The sequence below is a fragment of the Thunnus albacares genome, chromosome 23, assembly GCF_914725855.1.
Source record: "Thunnus albacares chromosome 23, fThuAlb1.1, whole genome shotgun sequence".
NCBI classification, from domain to species: domain Eukaryota; kingdom Metazoa; phylum Chordata; class Actinopteri; order Scombriformes; family Scombridae; genus Thunnus; species Thunnus albacares.
In genome coordinates, this window is record NC_058128.1 from 18,381,325 (window position 1) to 18,396,485 (window position 15,161).

The window sequence follows — 15,161 nt, forward strand, 5'->3', positions numbered from 1 at the left end:
AAGGGGGGTTACTTAGGCAGGTGGACAGGTGGCAGTCTTGAAACCAGGTCCCACCGAGATTTGAACTCGGATCGCTGGATTCAGAGCCCAGAGTGCTAACCATTACACCATGGAACCATGCGCTCTGTTGCGTTATGTCTCTTGACAACCTAGTGGAGAACACTGTCAATTTCCCCATCGGCCTATGGCGATGGTGTTTTGCTATCATTTATAACACAAATAACCTACGTTAAGAACAGTAACCACAAAGGATTCAGTCATTTCCAAGCGACAGGTGAACACACATAAATCTGGTATATCGGGCTAATGCGCCGCTCAGAGACAAGAGGGGATGCGGGAGATGATCATTCAGTGAGTGTTTTGAAGGAGCGGGTCTACTCATTTTACAAGTTTATGGAGCACATGGTAGCAGCACAGCTACTGTTCACCAACGCATTGCTTTCTGTGCACAGGTTGAGAGTGTAAAGACTGAACCGTTGTGGCTTTTTTCTCAAGCGCTCATCATCTTTCCCAATGTTGTCTTAGCGGCAAGGTTCAGGACTACTGTGAAAAATATTGGCTGTCAGAAGTGGGATTCGAACCCACGCCTCCAGGGGAGACTGCGACCTGAACGCAGCGCCTTAGACCGCTCGGCCATCCTGACTGCGTCCGAAGGTCCGGACCTATGATTTTGGATCCACATAGCAATTAGCAATGATTGATGGACTCTCTCGAGGCAAAAAAGGCACCGCTCTCAGCGTATGGCTGCGAGTAGTGACAAAGTCAGGCAAAGTGACAGTGTAGATCATTAAAATAAATGAATGGATAAAGCAGAGATAGCGTATGAAATTACCAGTAACGCAGTGGATAACATTTTAAAAAGGCACCTTTACTGCCTAACGTAAGCAACTTATTAAACTTTTGCTACTTGCTCGGCTCCCTCCTTGGCCAGACTTTCACTTCAAGATCAACTTTTTAGCCCAGTGTATTCAGGTCATCTGCCCTCATGATATTCAAGACAATTGAAAAATTGTGTCAATTTCCACATAATCAAAAGATGAATATCTCTTAAGTGTAGATCGCCATGACTTTCAGACAGACTGGAAAAACAGTAACCACAATGGATTGAGTCTTTCAAAAAACAAAGCGTCTTCCAAAGAAAGGGCACTGTTTCCACATTTACAAGCGCTGACAAGATAGGACTAAAGTCCCTGCATTTTACCTGTAAATGGTCTCGCGACCTCTTAAAACCAGGTCCCACCGAGATTTGAACTCGGATCGCTGGATTCAGAGTCCAGAGTGCTAACCATTACACCATGGAACCACACACTGGGTTGAGCAATGGCTCTTGACAAGCTAGTGGAGAACAATGTCGATTTCCGTATTAGCCTGTGACCATGGCATTTTGCTGTCATGTATAACACAAATAGCCTACGGTAAGAACAGTAACCACAAAGGATTCAGTCTTTCAAAAAACACAGCGTCTTCCAAAAAGAGGGCAGAGCTTTCACATTTTCAAAAGTCACTGCGTTTTAAGTGCAAATCTTCTCGAAATCAGGTTCCACTGAGATTTGAGGATCACTAACCATTAGACCATGGAACCACAGCTCACAACTACCCGTAAAGTCACCTCACAGGTCCCTCAGGAGAATTGGACGATCTGAAGAGCGAGTGATCAGTCTGCGATCACTGAGCGACTGAGCAGTCTTGATATCAGTCGCAGATTCCCAGCCACTGACGCCATCAGGTGAAGGGGGTTACTTAGGCAGGTGGACAGGTGGCAGTCTTGAAACCAGGTCCCACTGAGATTTGAACTCGGATCGCTGGATTCAGAGTCCAGAGTGCTAACCATTACACCATGGAACCATGCGCTCTGTTGCGTTATGTCTCTTGACAACCTAGTGGAGAACAGTGTCAATTTCCCCATCGGCCTATGGCGATGGTGTTTTGCTATCATTTATAACACAAATAACCTACGTTAAGAACAGTAACCACAAAGGATTCAGTCATTTCCAAGCGACAGGTGAACACACATAAATCTGGTATATCGGGCTAATGCGCCGCTCAGAGACAAGAGGGGATGCGGGAGATGATCATTCAGTGAGTGTTTTGAAGGAGCGGGTCTACTCATTTTACAAGTTTATGGAGCACATGGTAGCAGCACAGCTACTGTTCACCAACGCATTGCTTTCTGTGCACAGGTTGAGAGTGTAGAGACTGAACCGTTGTGGCTTTTTTCTCAAGCGCTCATCATCTTTCCCAATGTTGTCTTAGCGGCAAGGTTCAGGACTACTGTGAAAAACACTGGCTGTCAGAAGTGGGATTCGAACCCACGCCTCCAGGGGAGACTGCGACCTGAACGCAGCGCCTTAGACCGCTCGGCCATCCTGACTGCGTCTGAAGGTCCGGACCTATGATTTTGGATCCACATAGCAATTAGCAATGATTGATGGACTCTCTCGAGGCAAAAAAGGCACCGCTCTCAGCGTATGGCTGCGAGTAGTGACAAAGTCAGGCAAACTGACAGTGTAGATCATTAAAATAAATGAATGGATAAAGCAGAGATAGCGTATGAAATTACCAGTAACGCAGTGGATAACATTTTAAAAAGGCACCTTTACTGCCTAACGTAAGCAACTTATTAAACTTTTGCTACTTGCTCGGCTCCCTCCTTGGCCAGACTTTCACTTCAAGATCAACTTTTTAGCCCAGTGTATTCAGGTCATCTGCCCTCATGATATTCAAGACAATTGAAAAATTGTGTCAATTTCCACATAATCAAAAGATGAATATCTCTTAAGTGTAGATCGCCATGACTTTCAGACAGACTGGAAAAACAGTAACCACAATGGATTGAGTCTTTCAAAAAACAAAGCATCTTCCAAAGAAAGGGCACTGTTTCCACATTTACAAGCGCTGACAAGATAGGACTAAAGTCCCTGCATTTTACCTGTAAATGGTCTCGCGACCTCTTAAAACCAGGTCCCACCGAGATTTGAACTCGGATCGCTGGATTCAGAGTCCAGAGTGCTAACCATTACACCATGGAACCACACACTAGGTTGAGCAATGGCTCTTGACAAGCTAGTGGAGAACAATGTCGATTTCCGTATTAGCCTGTGACCATGGCATTTTGCTGTCATGTATAACACAAATAGCCTACGGTAAGAACAGTAACCACAAAGGATTCAGTCTTTCAAAAAACACAGCGTCTTCCAAAAAGAGGGCAGAGCTTTCACATTTTCAAAAGTCACTGCGTTTTAAGTGCAAATCTTCTCGAAATCAGGTTCCACTGAGATTTGAGGATCACTAACCATTACACCATGGAACCACAGCTCACAACTACCCGTAAAGTCACCTCACAGGTCCCTCAGGAGAATTGGACGATCTGAAGAGCGAGTGATCAGTCTGCGATCACTGAGCGACTGAGCAGTCTTGATATCAGTCGCAGATTCCCAGCCACTGACGCCATCAGGTGAAGGGGGTTACTTAGGCAGGTGGACAGGTGGCAGTCTTGAAACCAGGTCCCACCGAGATTTGAACTCGGATCGCTGGATTCAGAGTCCAGAGTGCTAACCATTACACCATGGAACCATGCGCTCTGTTGCGTTATGTCTCTTGACAACCTAGTGGAGAACAGTGTCAATTTCCCCATCGGCCTATGGCGATGGTGTTTTGCTATCATTTATAACACAAATAACCTACGTTAAGAACAGTAACCACAAAGGATTCAGTCATTTCCAAGCGACAGGTGAACACACATAAATCTGGTATATCGGGCTAATGCGCCGCTCAGAGACAAGAGGGGATGCGGGAGATGATCATTCAGTGAGTGTTTTGAAGGAGCGGGTCTACTCATTTTACAAGTTTATGGAGCACATGGTAGCAGCACAGCTACTGTTCACCAACGCATTGCTTTCTGTGCACAGGTTGAGAGTGTAGAGACTGAACCGTTGTGGCTTTTTTCTCAAGCGCTCATCATCTTTCCCAATGTTGTCTTAGCGGCAAGGTTCAGGACTACTGTGAAAAACACTGGCTGTCAGAAGTGGGATTCGAACCCACGCCTCCAGGGGAGACTGCGACCTGAACGCAGCGCCTTAGACCGCTCGGCCATCCTGACTGCGTCTGAAGGTCCGGACCTATGATTTTGGATCCACATAGCAATTAGCAATGATTGATGGACTCTCTCGAGGCAAAAAAGGCACCGCTCTCAGCGTATGGCTGCGAGTAGTGACAAAGTCAGGCAAAGTGACAGTGTAGATCATTAAAATAAATGAATGGATAAAGCAGAGATAGCGTATGAAATTACCAGTAACGCAGTGGATAACATTTTAAAAAGGCACCTTTACTGCCTAACGTAAGCAACTTATTAAACTTTTGCTACTTGCTCGGCTCCCTCCTTGGCCAGACTTTCACTTCAAGATCAACTTTTTAGCCCAGTGTATTCAGGTCATCTGCCCTCATGATATTCAAGACAATTGAAAAATTGTGTCAATTTCCACATAATCAAAAGATGAATATCTCTTAAGTGTAGATCGCCATGACTTTCAGACAGACTGGAAAAACAGTAACCACAATGGATTGAGTCTTTCAAAAAACAAAGCGTCTTCCAAAGAAAGGGCACTGTTTCCACATTTACAAGCGCTGACAAGATAGGACTAAAGTCCCTGCATTTTACCTGTAAATGGTCTCGCGACCTCTTAAAACCAGGTCCCACCGAGATTTGAACTCGGATCGCTAGATTCAGAGTCCAGAGTGCTAACCATTACACCATGGAACCACACACTGGGTTGAGCAATGGCTCTTGACAAGCTAGTGGAGAACAATGTCGATTTCCGTATTAGCCTGTGGCCATGGCATTTTGCTGTCATGTATAACACAAATAGCCTACGGTAAGAACAGTAACCACAAAGGATTCAGTCTTTCAAAAAACACAGCGTCTTCCAAAAAGAGGGCAGAGCTTTCACATTTTCAAAAGTCACTGCGTTTTAAGTGCAAATCTTCTCGAAATCAGGTTCCACTGAGATTTGAGGATCACTAACCATTACACCATGGAACCACAGCTCACAACTACCCGTAAAGTCACCTCACAGGTCCCTCAGGAGAATTGGACGATCTGAAGAGCGAGTGATCAGTCTGCGATCACTGAGCGACTGAGCAGTCTTGATATCAGTCGCAGATTCCCAGCCACTGACGCCATCAGGTGAAGGGGGTTACTTAGGCAGGTGGACAGGTGGCAGTCTTGAAACCAGGTCCCACCGAGATTTGAACTCGGATCGCTGGATTCAGAGTCCAGAGTGCTAACCATTACACCATGGAACCATGCGCTCTGTTGCGTTATGTCTCTTGACAACCTAGTGGAGAACAGTGTCAATTTCCCCATCGGCCTATGGCGATGGTGTTTTGCTATCATTTATAACACAAATAACCTACGTTAAGAACAGTAACCACAAAGGATTCAGTCATTTCCAAGCGACAGGTGAACACACATAAATCTGGTATATCGGGCTAATGCGCCGCTCAGAGACAAGAGGGGATGCGGGAGATGATCATTCAGTGAGTGTTTTGAAGGAGCGGGTCTACTCATTTTACAAGTTTATGGAGCACATGGTAGCAGCACAGCTACTGTTCACCAACGCATTGCTTTCTGTGCACAGGTTGAGAGTGTAGAGACTGAACCGTTGTGGCTTTTTTCTCAAGCGCTCATCATCTTTCCCAATGTTGTCTTAGCGGCAAGGTTCAGGACTACTGTGAAAAACACTGGCTGTCAGAAGTGGGATTCGAACCCACGCCTCCAGGGGAGACTGCGACCTGAACGCAGCGCCTTAGACCGCTCGGCCATCCTGACTGCGTCTGAAGGTCCGGACCTATGATTTTGGATCCACATAGCAATTAGCAATGATTGATGGACTCTCTCGGGGCAAAAAAGGCACCGCTCTCAGCGTATGGCTGCGAGTAGTGACAAAGTCAGGCAAACTGACAGTGTAGATCATTAAAATAAATGAATGGATAAAGCAGAGATAGCGTATGAAATTACCAGTAACGCAGTGGATAACATTTTAAAAAGGCACCTTTACTGCCTAACGTAAGCAACTTATTAAACTTTTGCTACTTGCTCGGCTCCCTCCTTGGCCAGACTTTCACTTCAAGATCAACTTTTTAGCCCAGTGTATTCAGGTCATCTGCCCTCATGATATTCAAGACAATTGAAAAATTGTGTCAATTTCCACATAATCAAAAGATGAATATCTCTTAAGTGTAGATCGCCATGACTTTCAGACAGACTGGAAAAACAGTAACCACAATGGATTGAGTCTTTCAAAAAACAAAGCGTCTTCCAAAGAAAGGGCACTGTTTCCACATTTACAAGCGCTGACAAGATAGGACTAAAGTCCCTGCATTTTACCTGTAAATGGTCTCGCGACCTCTTAAAACCAGGTCCCACCGAGATTTGAACTCGGATCGCTGGATTCAGAGTCCAGAGTGCTAACCATTACACCATGGAACCACACACTAGGTTGCGCAATGGCTCTTGACAAGCTAGTGGAGAACAATGTCGATTTCCGTATTAGCCTGTGGCCATGGCATTTTGCTGTCATGTATAACACAAATAGCCTACGGTAAGAACAGTAACCACAAAGGATTCAGTCTTTCAAAAAACACAGCGTCTTCCAAAAAGAGGGCAGAGCTTTCACATTTTCAAAAGTCACTGCGTTTTAAGTGCAAATCTTCTCGAAATCAGGTTCCACTGAGATTTGAGGATCACTAACCATTACACCATGGAACCACAGCTCACAACTACCCGTAAAGTCACCTCACAGGTCCCTCAGGAGAATTGGACGATCTGAAGAGCGAGTGATCAGTCTGCGATCACTGAGCGACTGAGCAGTCTTGATATCAGTCGCAGATTCCCAGCCACTGACGCCATCAGGTGAAGGGGGTTACTTAGGCAGGTGGACAGGTGGCAGTCTTGAAACCAGGTCCCACCGAGATTTGAACTCGGATCGCTGGATTCAGAGTCCAGAGTGCTAACCATTACACCATGGAACCATGCGCTCTGTTGCGTTATGTCTCTTGACAACCTAGTGGAGAACAGTGTCAATTTCCCCATCGGCCTATGGCGATGGTGTTTTGCTATCATTTATAACACAAATAACCTACGTTAAGAACAGTAACCACAAAGGATTCAGTCATTTCCAAGCGACAGGTGAACACACATAAATCTGGTATATCGGGCTAATGCGCCGCTCAGAGACAAGAGGGGATGCGGGAGATGATCATTCAGTGAGTGTTTTGAAGGAGCGGGTCTACTCATTTTACAAGTTTATGGAGCACATGGTAGCAGCACAGCTACTGTTCACCAACGCATTGCTTTCTGTGCACAGGTTGAGAGTGTAGAGACTGAACCGTTGTGGCTTTTTTCTCAAGCGCTCATCATCTTTCCCAATGTTGTCTTAGCGGCAAGGTTCAGGACTACTGTGAAAAACACTGGCTGTCAGAAGTGGGATTCGAACCCACGCCTCCAGGGGAGACTGCGACCTGAACGCAGCGCCTTAGACCGCTCGGCCATCCTGACTGCGTCTGAAGGTCCGGACCTATGATTTTGGATCCACATAGCAATTAGCAATGATTGATGGACTCTCTCGAGGCAAAAAAGGCACCGCTCTCAGCGTATGGCTGCGAGTAGTGACAAAGTCAGGCAAAGTGACAGTGTAGATCATTAAAATAAATGAATGGATAAAGCAGAGATAGCGTATGAAATTACCAGTAACGCAGTGGATAACATTTTAAAAAGGCACCTTTACTGCCTAACGTAAGCAACTTATTAAACTTTTGCTACTTGCTCGGCTCCCTCCTTGGCCAGACTTTCACTTCAAGATCAACTTTTTAGCCCAGTGTATTCAGGTCATCTGCCCTCATGATATTCAAGACAATTGAAAAATTGTGTCAATTTCCACATAATCAAAAGATGAATATCTCTTAAGTGTAGATCGCCATGACTTTCAGACAGACTGGAAAAACAGTAACCACAATGGATTGAGTCTTTCAAAAAACAAAGCGTCTTCCAAAGAAAGGGCACTGTTTCCACATTTACAAGCGCTGACAAGATAGGACTAAAGTCCCTGCATTTTACCTGTAAATGGTCTCGCGACCTCTTAAAACCAGGTCCCACCGAGATTTGAACTCGGATCGCTGGATTCAGAGTCCAGAGTGCTAACCATTACACCATGGAACCACACACTGGGTTGAGCAATGGCTCTTGACAAGCTAGTGGAGAACAATGTCGATTTCCGTATTAGCCTGTGGCCATGGCATTTTGCTGTCATGTATAACACAAATAGCCTACGGTAAGAACAGTAACCACAAAGGATTCAGTCTTTCAAAAAACACAGCGTCTTCCAAAAAGAGGGCAGAGCTTTCACATTTTCAAAAGTCACTGCGTTTTAAGTGCAAATCTTCTCGAAATCAGGTTCCACTGAGATTTGAGGATCACTAACCATTACACCATGGAACCACAGCTCACAACTACCCGTAAAGTCACCTCACAGGTCCCTCAGGAGAATTGGACGATCTGAAGAGCGAGTGATCAGTCTGCGATCACTGAGCGACTGAGCAGTCTTGATATCAGTCGCAGATTCCCAGCCACTGACGCCATCAGGTGAAGGGGGTTACTTAGGCAGGTGGACAGGTGGCAGTCTTGAAACCAGGTCCCACCGAGATTTGAACTCGGATCGCTGGATTCAGAGTCCAGAGTGCTAACCATTACACCATGGAACCATGCGCTCTGTTGCGTTATGTCTCTTGACAACCTAGTGGAGAACAGTGTCAATTTCCCCATCGGCCTATGGCGATGGTGTTTTGCTATCATTTATAACACAAATAACCTACGTTAAGAACAGTAACCACAAAGGATTCAGTCATTTCCAAGCGACAGGTGAACACACATAAATCTGGTATATCGGGCTAATGCGCCGCTCAGAGACAAGAGGGGATGCGGGAGATGATCATTCAGTGAGTGTTTTGAAGGAGCGGGTCTACTCATTTTACAAGTTTATGGAGCACATGGTAGCAGCACAGCTACTGTTCACCAACGCATTGCTTTCTGTGCACAGGTTGAGAGTGTAGAGACTGAACCGTTGTGGCTTTTTTCTCAAGCGCTCATCATCTTTCCCAATGTTGTCTTAGCGGCAAGGTTCAGGACTACTGTGAAAAACACTGGCTGTCAGAAGTGGGATTCGAACCCACGCCTCCAGGGGAGACTGCGACCTGAACGCAGCGCCTTAGACCGCTCGGCCATCCTGACCGCGTCTGAAGGTCCGGACCTATGATTTTGGATCCACATAGCAATTAGCAATGATTGATGGACTCTCTCGAGGCAAAAAAGGCACCGCTCTCAGCGTATGGCTGCGAGTAGTGACAAAGTCAGGCAAAGTGACAGTGTAGATCATTAAAATAAATGAATGGATAAAGCAGAGATAGCGTATGAAATTACCAGTAACGCAGTGGATAACATTTTAAAAAGGCACCTTTACTGCCTAACGTAAGCAACTTATTAAACTTTTGCTACTTGCTCGGCTCCCTCCTTGGCCAGACTTTCACTTCAAGATCAACTTTTTAGCCCAGTGTATTCAGGTCATCTGCCCTCATGATATTCAAGACAATTGAAAAATTGTGTCAATTTCCACATAATCAAAAGATGAATATCTCTTAAGTGTAGATCGCCATGACTTTCAGACAGACTGGAAAAACAGTAACCACAATGGATTGAGTCTTTCAAAAAACAAAGCGTCTTCCAAAGAAAGGGCACTGTTTCCACATTTACAAGCGCTGACAAGATAGGACTAAAGTCCCTGCATTTTACCTGTAAATGGTCTCGCGACCTCTTAAAACCAGGTCCCACCGAGATTTGAACTCGGATCGCTGGATTCAGAGTCCAGAGTGCTAACCATTACACCATGGAACCACACACTGGGTTGAGCAATGGCTCTTGACAAGCTAGTGGAGAACAATGTCGATTTCCGTATTAGCCTGTGACCATGGCATTTTGCTGTCATGTATAACACAAATAGCCTACGGTAAGAACAGTAACCACAAAGGATTCAGTCTTTCAAAAAACACAGCGTCTTCCAAAAAGAGGGCAGAGCTTTCACATTTTCAAAAGTCACTGCGTTTTAAGTGCAAATCTTCTCGAAATCAGGTTCCACTGAGATTTGAGGATCACTAACCATTACACCATGGAACCACAGCTCACAACTACCCGTAAAGTCACCTCACAGGTCCCTCAGGAGAATTGGACGATCTGAAGAGCGAGTGATCAGTCTGCGATCACTGAGCGACTGAGCAGTCTTGATATCAGTCGCAGATTCCCAGCCACTGACGCCATCAGGTGAAGGGGGTTACTTAGGCAGGTGGACAGGTGGCAGTCTTGAAACCAGGTCCCACCGAGATTTGAACTCGGATCGCTGGATTCAGAGTCCAGAGTGCTAACCATTACACCATGGAACCATGCGCTCTGTTGTGTTATGTCTCTTGACAACCTAGTGGAGAACAGTGTCAATTTCCCCATCGGCCTATGGCGATGGTGTTTTGCTATCATTTATAACACAAATAACCTACGTTAAGAACAGTAACCACAAAGGATTCAGTCATTTCCAAGCGACAGGTGAACACACATAAATCTGGTATATCGGGCTAATGCGCCGCTCAGAGACAAGAGGGGATGCGGGAGATGATCATTCAGTGAGTGTTTTGAAGGAGCGGGTCTACTCATTTTACAAGTTTATGGAGCACATGGTAGCAGCACAGCTACTGTTCACCAACGCATTGCTTTCTGTGCACAGGTTGAGAGTGTAGAGACTGAACCGTTGTGGCTTTTTTCTCAAGCGCTCATCATCTTTCCCAATGTTGTCTTAGCGGCAAGGTTCAGGACTACTGTGAAAAACACTGGCTGTCAGAAGTGGGATTCGAACCCACGCCTCCAGGGGAGACTGCGACCTGAACGCAGCGCCTTAGACCGCTCTGCCATCCTGACTGCGTCTGAAGGTCCGGACCTATGATTTTGGATCCACATAGCAATTAGCAATGATTGATGGACTCTCTCGAGGCAAAAAAGGCACCGCTCTCAGCGTATGGCTGCGAGTAGTGACAAAGTCAGGCAAACTGACAGTGTAGATCATTAAAATAAATGAATGGATAAAGCAGAGATAGCGTATGAAATTACCAGTAACGCAGTGGATAACATTTTAAAAAGGCACCTTTACTGCCTAACGTAAGCAACTTATTAAACTTTTGCTACTTGCTCGGCTCCCTCCTTGGCCAGACTTTCACTTCAAGATCAACTTTTTAGCCCAGTGTATTCAGGTCATCTGCCCTCATGATATTCAAGACAATTGAAAAATTGTGTCAATTTCCACATAATCAAAAGATGAATATCTCTTAAGTGTAGATCGCCATGACTTTCAGACAGACTGGAAAAACAGTAACCACAATGGATTGAGTCTTTCAAAAAACAAAGCGTCTTCCAAAGAAAGGGCACTGTTTCCACATTTACAAGCGCTGACAAGATAGGACTAAAGTCCCTGCATTTTACCTGTAAATGGTCTCGCGACCTCTTAAAACCAGGTCCCACCGAGATTTGAACTCGGATCGCTGGATTCAGAGTCCAGAGTGCTAACCATTACACCATGGAACCACACACTGGGTTGAGCAATGGCTCTTGACAAGCTAGTGGAGAACAATGTCGATTTCCGTATTAGCCTGTGACCATGGCATTTTGCTGTCATGTATAACACAAATAGCCTACGGTAAGAACAGTAACCACAAAGGATTCAGTCTTTCAAAAAACACAGCGTCTTCCAAAAAGAGGGCAGAGCTTTCACATTTTCAAAAGTGCAAATCTTCTCGAAATCAGGTTCCACTGAGATTTGAGGATCACTAACCATTACACCATGGAACCACAGCTCACAACTACCCGTAAAGTCACCTCACAGGTCCCTCAGGAGAATTGGACGATCTGAAGAGCGAGTGATCAGTCTGCGATCACTGAGCGACTGAGCAGTCTTGATATCAGTCGCAGATTCCCAGCCACTGACGCCATCAGGTGAAGGGGGTTACTTAGGCAGGTGGACAGGTGGCAGTCTTGAAACCAGGTCCCACCGAGATTTGAACTCGGATCGCTGGATTCAGAGTCCAGAGTGCTAACCATTACACCATGGAACTACACACTGGGTTGAGCAATGGCTCTTGACAAGCTAGTGGAGAACAATGTCGATTTCCGTATTAGCCTGTGACCATGGCATTTTGCTGTCATGTATAACACAAATAGCCTACGGTAAGAACAGTAACCACAAAGGATTCAATCTTTCAAAAAACACAGCGTCTTCCAAAAAGAGGGCAGAGCTTTCACATTTTCAAAAGTCACTGCGTTTTAAGTGCAAATCTTCTCAAAATCAGGTTCCACCGAGATTTGAACTCGGATCACTGGATTCAAAGTCCAGAGTGCTAACCATTACACCATGGAACCACAGCTCACAACTACCCGTAAAGTCACCTCACAGGTCCCTCAGGAGAATTGGACGATCTAAAGAGCGAGTGATCAGTCTGCGATCACTGAGCGACTGAGCAGTCTTGATATCAGTCGCAGATTCCCAGCCACTGACGCCATCAGGTGAAGGGGGTTACTTAGGCAGGTGGACAGGTGGCAGTCTTGAAACCAGGTCCCACCGAGATTTGAACTCGGATCGCTGGATTCAGAGTCCAGAGTGCTAACCATTACACCATGGAACCACACACTGGGTTGAGCAATGGCTCTTGACAAGCTAGTGGAGAACAATGTCGATTTCCGTATTAGCCTGTGACCATGGCATTTTGCTGTCATGTATAACACAAATAGCCTACGGTAAGAACAGTAACCACAAAGGATTCAGTCTTTCAAAAAACACAGCGTCTTCCAAAAAGAGGGCAGAGCTTTCACATTTTCAAAAGTCACTGCGTTTTAAGTGCAAATCTTCTCGAAATCAGGTTCCACTGAGATTTGAGGATCACTAACCATTACACCATGGAACCACAGCTCACAACTACCCGTAAAGTCACCTCACAGGTCCCTCAGGAGAATTGGACGATCTGAAGAGCGAGTGATCAGTCTGCGATCACTGAGCGACTGAGCAGTCTTGATATCAGTCGCAGATTCCCAGCCACTGACGCCATCAGGTGAAGGGGGTTACTTAGGCAGGTGGACAGGTGGCAGTCTTGAAACCAGGTCCCACCGAGATTTGAACTCGGATCGCTGGATTCAGAGTCCAGAGTGCTAACCATTACACCATGGAACCATGCGCTCTGTTGTGTTATGTCTCTTGACAACCTAGTGGAGAACAGTGTCAATTTCCCCATCGGCCTATGGCGATGGTGTTTTGCTATCATTTATAACACAAATAACCTACGTTAAGAACAGTAACCACAAAGGATTCAGTCATTTCCAAGCGACAGGTGAACACACATAAATCTGGTATATCGGGCTAATGCGCCGCTCAGAGACAAGAGGGGATGCGGGAGATGATCATTCAGTGAGTGTTTTGAAGGAGCGGGTCTACTCATTTTACAAGTTTATGGAGCACATGGTAGCAGCACAGCTACTGTTCACCAACGCATTGCTTTCTGTGCACAGGTTGAGAGTGTAGAGACTGAACCGTTGTGGCTTTTTTCTCAAGCGCTCATCATCTTTCCCAATGTTGTCTTAGCGGCAAGGTTCAGGACTACTGTGAAAAACACTGGCTGTCAGAAGTGGGATTCGAACCCACGCCTCCAGGGGAGACTGCGACCTGAACGCAGCGCCTTAGACCGCTCTGCCATCCTGACTGCGTCTGAAGGTCCGGACCTATGATTTTGGATCCACATAGCAATTAGCAATGATTGATGGACTCTCTCGAGGCAAAAAAGGCACCGCTCTCAGCGTATGGCTGCGAGTAGTGACAAAGTCAGGCAAACTGACAGTGTAGATCATTAAAATAAATGAATGGATAAAGCAGAGATAGCGTATGAAATTACCAGTAACGCAGTGGATAACATTTTAAAAAGGCACCTTTACTGCCTAACGTAAGCAACTTATTAAACTTTTGCTACTTGCTCGGCTCCCTCCTTGGCCAGACTTTCACTTCAAGATCAACTTTTTAGCCCAGTGTATTCAGGTCATCTGCCCTCATGATATTCAAGACAATTGAAAAATTGTGTCAATTTCCACATAATCAAAAGATGAATATCTCTTAAGTGTAGATCGCCATGACTTTCAGACAGACTGGAAAAACAGTAACCACAATGGATTGAGTCTTTCAAAAAACAAAGCGTCTTCCAAAGAAAGGGCACTGTTTCCACATTTACAAGCGCTGACAAGATAGGACTAAAGTCCCTGCATTTTACCTGTAAATGGTCTCGCGACCTCTTAAAACCAGGTCCCACCGAGATTTGAACTCGGATCGCTGGATTCAGAGTCCAGAGTGCTAACCATTACACCATGGAACCACACACTGGGTTGAGCAATGGCTCTTGACAAGCTAGTGGAGAACAATGTCGATTTCCGTATTAGCCTGTGACCATGGCATTTTGCTGTCATGTATAACACAAATAGCCTACGGTAAGAACAGTAACCACAAAGGATTCAGTCTTTCAAAAAACACAGCGTCTTCCAAAAAGAGGGCAGAGCTTTCACATTTTCAAAAGTGCAAATCTTCTCGAAATCAGGTTCCACTGAGATTTGAGGATCACTAACCATTACACCATGGAACCACAGCTCACAACTACCCGTAAAGTCACCTCACAGGTCCCTCAGGAGAATTGGACGATCTGAAGAGCGAGTGATCAGTCTGCGATCACTGAGCGACTGAGCAGTCTTGATATCAGTCGCAGATTCCCAGCCACTGACGCCATCAGGTGAAGGGGGTTACTTAGGCAGGTGGACAGGTGGCAGTCTTGAAACCAGGTCCCACCGAGATTTGAACTCGGATCGCTGGATTCAGAGTCCAGAGTGCTAACCATTACACCATGGAACTACACACTGGGTTGAGCAATGGCTCTTGACAAGCTAGTGGAGAACAATGTCGATTTCCGTATTAGCCTGTGACCATGGCATTTTGCTGTCATGTATAACACAAATAGCCTACGGTAAGAACAGTAACCACAAAGGATTCAAT

The 15,161-nt window shown here is 45.6% G+C and overlaps 28 non-coding genes across 28 annotated transcripts; all 28 read right to left on the bottom strand.

The window, feature by feature from the left end:
* Positions 1-45: 45 nt before the first annotated feature.
* On the bottom strand, positions 46-117 carry trnaq-cug. The gene has a single exon. It is a non-coding gene; the product is annotated as a tRNA-Gln (tRNA).
* Positions 118-560: 443 nt separating this feature from the next.
* trnal-cag lies at positions 561-643 on the bottom strand. The gene has a single exon. It is a non-coding gene; the product is annotated as a tRNA-Leu (tRNA).
* A 588-nt stretch (positions 644-1,231) lies between these two features.
* On the bottom strand, positions 1,232-1,303 carry trnaq-cug. Its single transcript has one exon. It is a non-coding gene; the product is annotated as a tRNA-Gln (tRNA).
* Positions 1,304-1,773: 470 nt separating this feature from the next.
* On the bottom strand, positions 1,774-1,845 carry trnaq-cug. The gene has a single exon. It is a non-coding gene; the product is annotated as a tRNA-Gln (tRNA).
* Positions 1,846-2,288: 443 nt separating this feature from the next.
* trnal-cag lies at positions 2,289-2,371 on the bottom strand. Its single transcript has one exon. It is a non-coding gene; the product is annotated as a tRNA-Leu (tRNA).
* Positions 2,372-2,959: 588 nt separating this feature from the next.
* Positions 2,960-3,031, bottom strand: trnaq-cug. Its single transcript has one exon. It is a non-coding gene; the product is annotated as a tRNA-Gln (tRNA).
* Positions 3,032-3,501: 470 nt separating this feature from the next.
* On the bottom strand, positions 3,502-3,573 carry trnaq-cug. The gene has a single exon. It is a non-coding gene; the product is annotated as a tRNA-Gln (tRNA).
* Positions 3,574-4,016: 443 nt separating this feature from the next.
* Positions 4,017-4,099, bottom strand: trnal-cag. Its single transcript has one exon. It is a non-coding gene; the product is annotated as a tRNA-Leu (tRNA).
* A 588-nt stretch (positions 4,100-4,687) lies between these two features.
* trnaq-cug lies at positions 4,688-4,759 on the bottom strand. The gene has a single exon. It is a non-coding gene; the product is annotated as a tRNA-Gln (tRNA).
* A 470-nt stretch (positions 4,760-5,229) lies between these two features.
* On the bottom strand, positions 5,230-5,301 carry trnaq-cug. Its single transcript has one exon. It is a non-coding gene; the product is annotated as a tRNA-Gln (tRNA).
* Positions 5,302-5,744: 443 nt separating this feature from the next.
* Positions 5,745-5,827, bottom strand: trnal-cag. Its single transcript has one exon. It is a non-coding gene; the product is annotated as a tRNA-Leu (tRNA).
* Positions 5,828-6,415: 588 nt separating this feature from the next.
* trnaq-cug lies at positions 6,416-6,487 on the bottom strand. Its single transcript has one exon. It is a non-coding gene; the product is annotated as a tRNA-Gln (tRNA).
* A 470-nt stretch (positions 6,488-6,957) lies between these two features.
* Positions 6,958-7,029, bottom strand: trnaq-cug. Its single transcript has one exon. It is a non-coding gene; the product is annotated as a tRNA-Gln (tRNA).
* Positions 7,030-7,472: 443 nt separating this feature from the next.
* trnal-cag lies at positions 7,473-7,555 on the bottom strand. Its single transcript has one exon. It is a non-coding gene; the product is annotated as a tRNA-Leu (tRNA).
* Positions 7,556-8,143: 588 nt separating this feature from the next.
* trnaq-cug lies at positions 8,144-8,215 on the bottom strand. Its single transcript has one exon. It is a non-coding gene; the product is annotated as a tRNA-Gln (tRNA).
* Positions 8,216-8,685: 470 nt separating this feature from the next.
* On the bottom strand, positions 8,686-8,757 carry trnaq-cug. The gene has a single exon. It is a non-coding gene; the product is annotated as a tRNA-Gln (tRNA).
* Positions 8,758-9,200: 443 nt separating this feature from the next.
* On the bottom strand, positions 9,201-9,283 carry trnal-cag. Its single transcript has one exon. It is a non-coding gene; the product is annotated as a tRNA-Leu (tRNA).
* A 588-nt stretch (positions 9,284-9,871) lies between these two features.
* trnaq-cug lies at positions 9,872-9,943 on the bottom strand. The gene has a single exon. It is a non-coding gene; the product is annotated as a tRNA-Gln (tRNA).
* A 470-nt stretch (positions 9,944-10,413) lies between these two features.
* On the bottom strand, positions 10,414-10,485 carry trnaq-cug. The gene has a single exon. It is a non-coding gene; the product is annotated as a tRNA-Gln (tRNA).
* A 443-nt stretch (positions 10,486-10,928) lies between these two features.
* trnal-cag lies at positions 10,929-11,011 on the bottom strand. The gene has a single exon. It is a non-coding gene; the product is annotated as a tRNA-Leu (tRNA).
* A 588-nt stretch (positions 11,012-11,599) lies between these two features.
* Positions 11,600-11,671, bottom strand: trnaq-cug. The gene has a single exon. It is a non-coding gene; the product is annotated as a tRNA-Gln (tRNA).
* Positions 11,672-12,126: 455 nt separating this feature from the next.
* On the bottom strand, positions 12,127-12,198 carry trnaq-cug. The gene has a single exon. It is a non-coding gene; the product is annotated as a tRNA-Gln (tRNA).
* Positions 12,199-12,430: 232 nt separating this feature from the next.
* Positions 12,431-12,502, bottom strand: trnaq-uug. The gene has a single exon. It is a non-coding gene; the product is annotated as a tRNA-Gln (tRNA).
* Positions 12,503-12,693: 191 nt separating this feature from the next.
* On the bottom strand, positions 12,694-12,765 carry trnaq-cug. The gene has a single exon. It is a non-coding gene; the product is annotated as a tRNA-Gln (tRNA).
* Positions 12,766-13,235: 470 nt separating this feature from the next.
* trnaq-cug lies at positions 13,236-13,307 on the bottom strand. The gene has a single exon. It is a non-coding gene; the product is annotated as a tRNA-Gln (tRNA).
* Positions 13,308-13,750: 443 nt separating this feature from the next.
* trnal-cag lies at positions 13,751-13,833 on the bottom strand. Its single transcript has one exon. It is a non-coding gene; the product is annotated as a tRNA-Leu (tRNA).
* A 588-nt stretch (positions 13,834-14,421) lies between these two features.
* On the bottom strand, positions 14,422-14,493 carry trnaq-cug. The gene has a single exon. It is a non-coding gene; the product is annotated as a tRNA-Gln (tRNA).
* Positions 14,494-14,948: 455 nt separating this feature from the next.
* Positions 14,949-15,020, bottom strand: trnaq-cug. The gene has a single exon. It is a non-coding gene; the product is annotated as a tRNA-Gln (tRNA).
* Between the last annotated feature and the right edge of the window lie 141 nt (positions 15,021-15,161).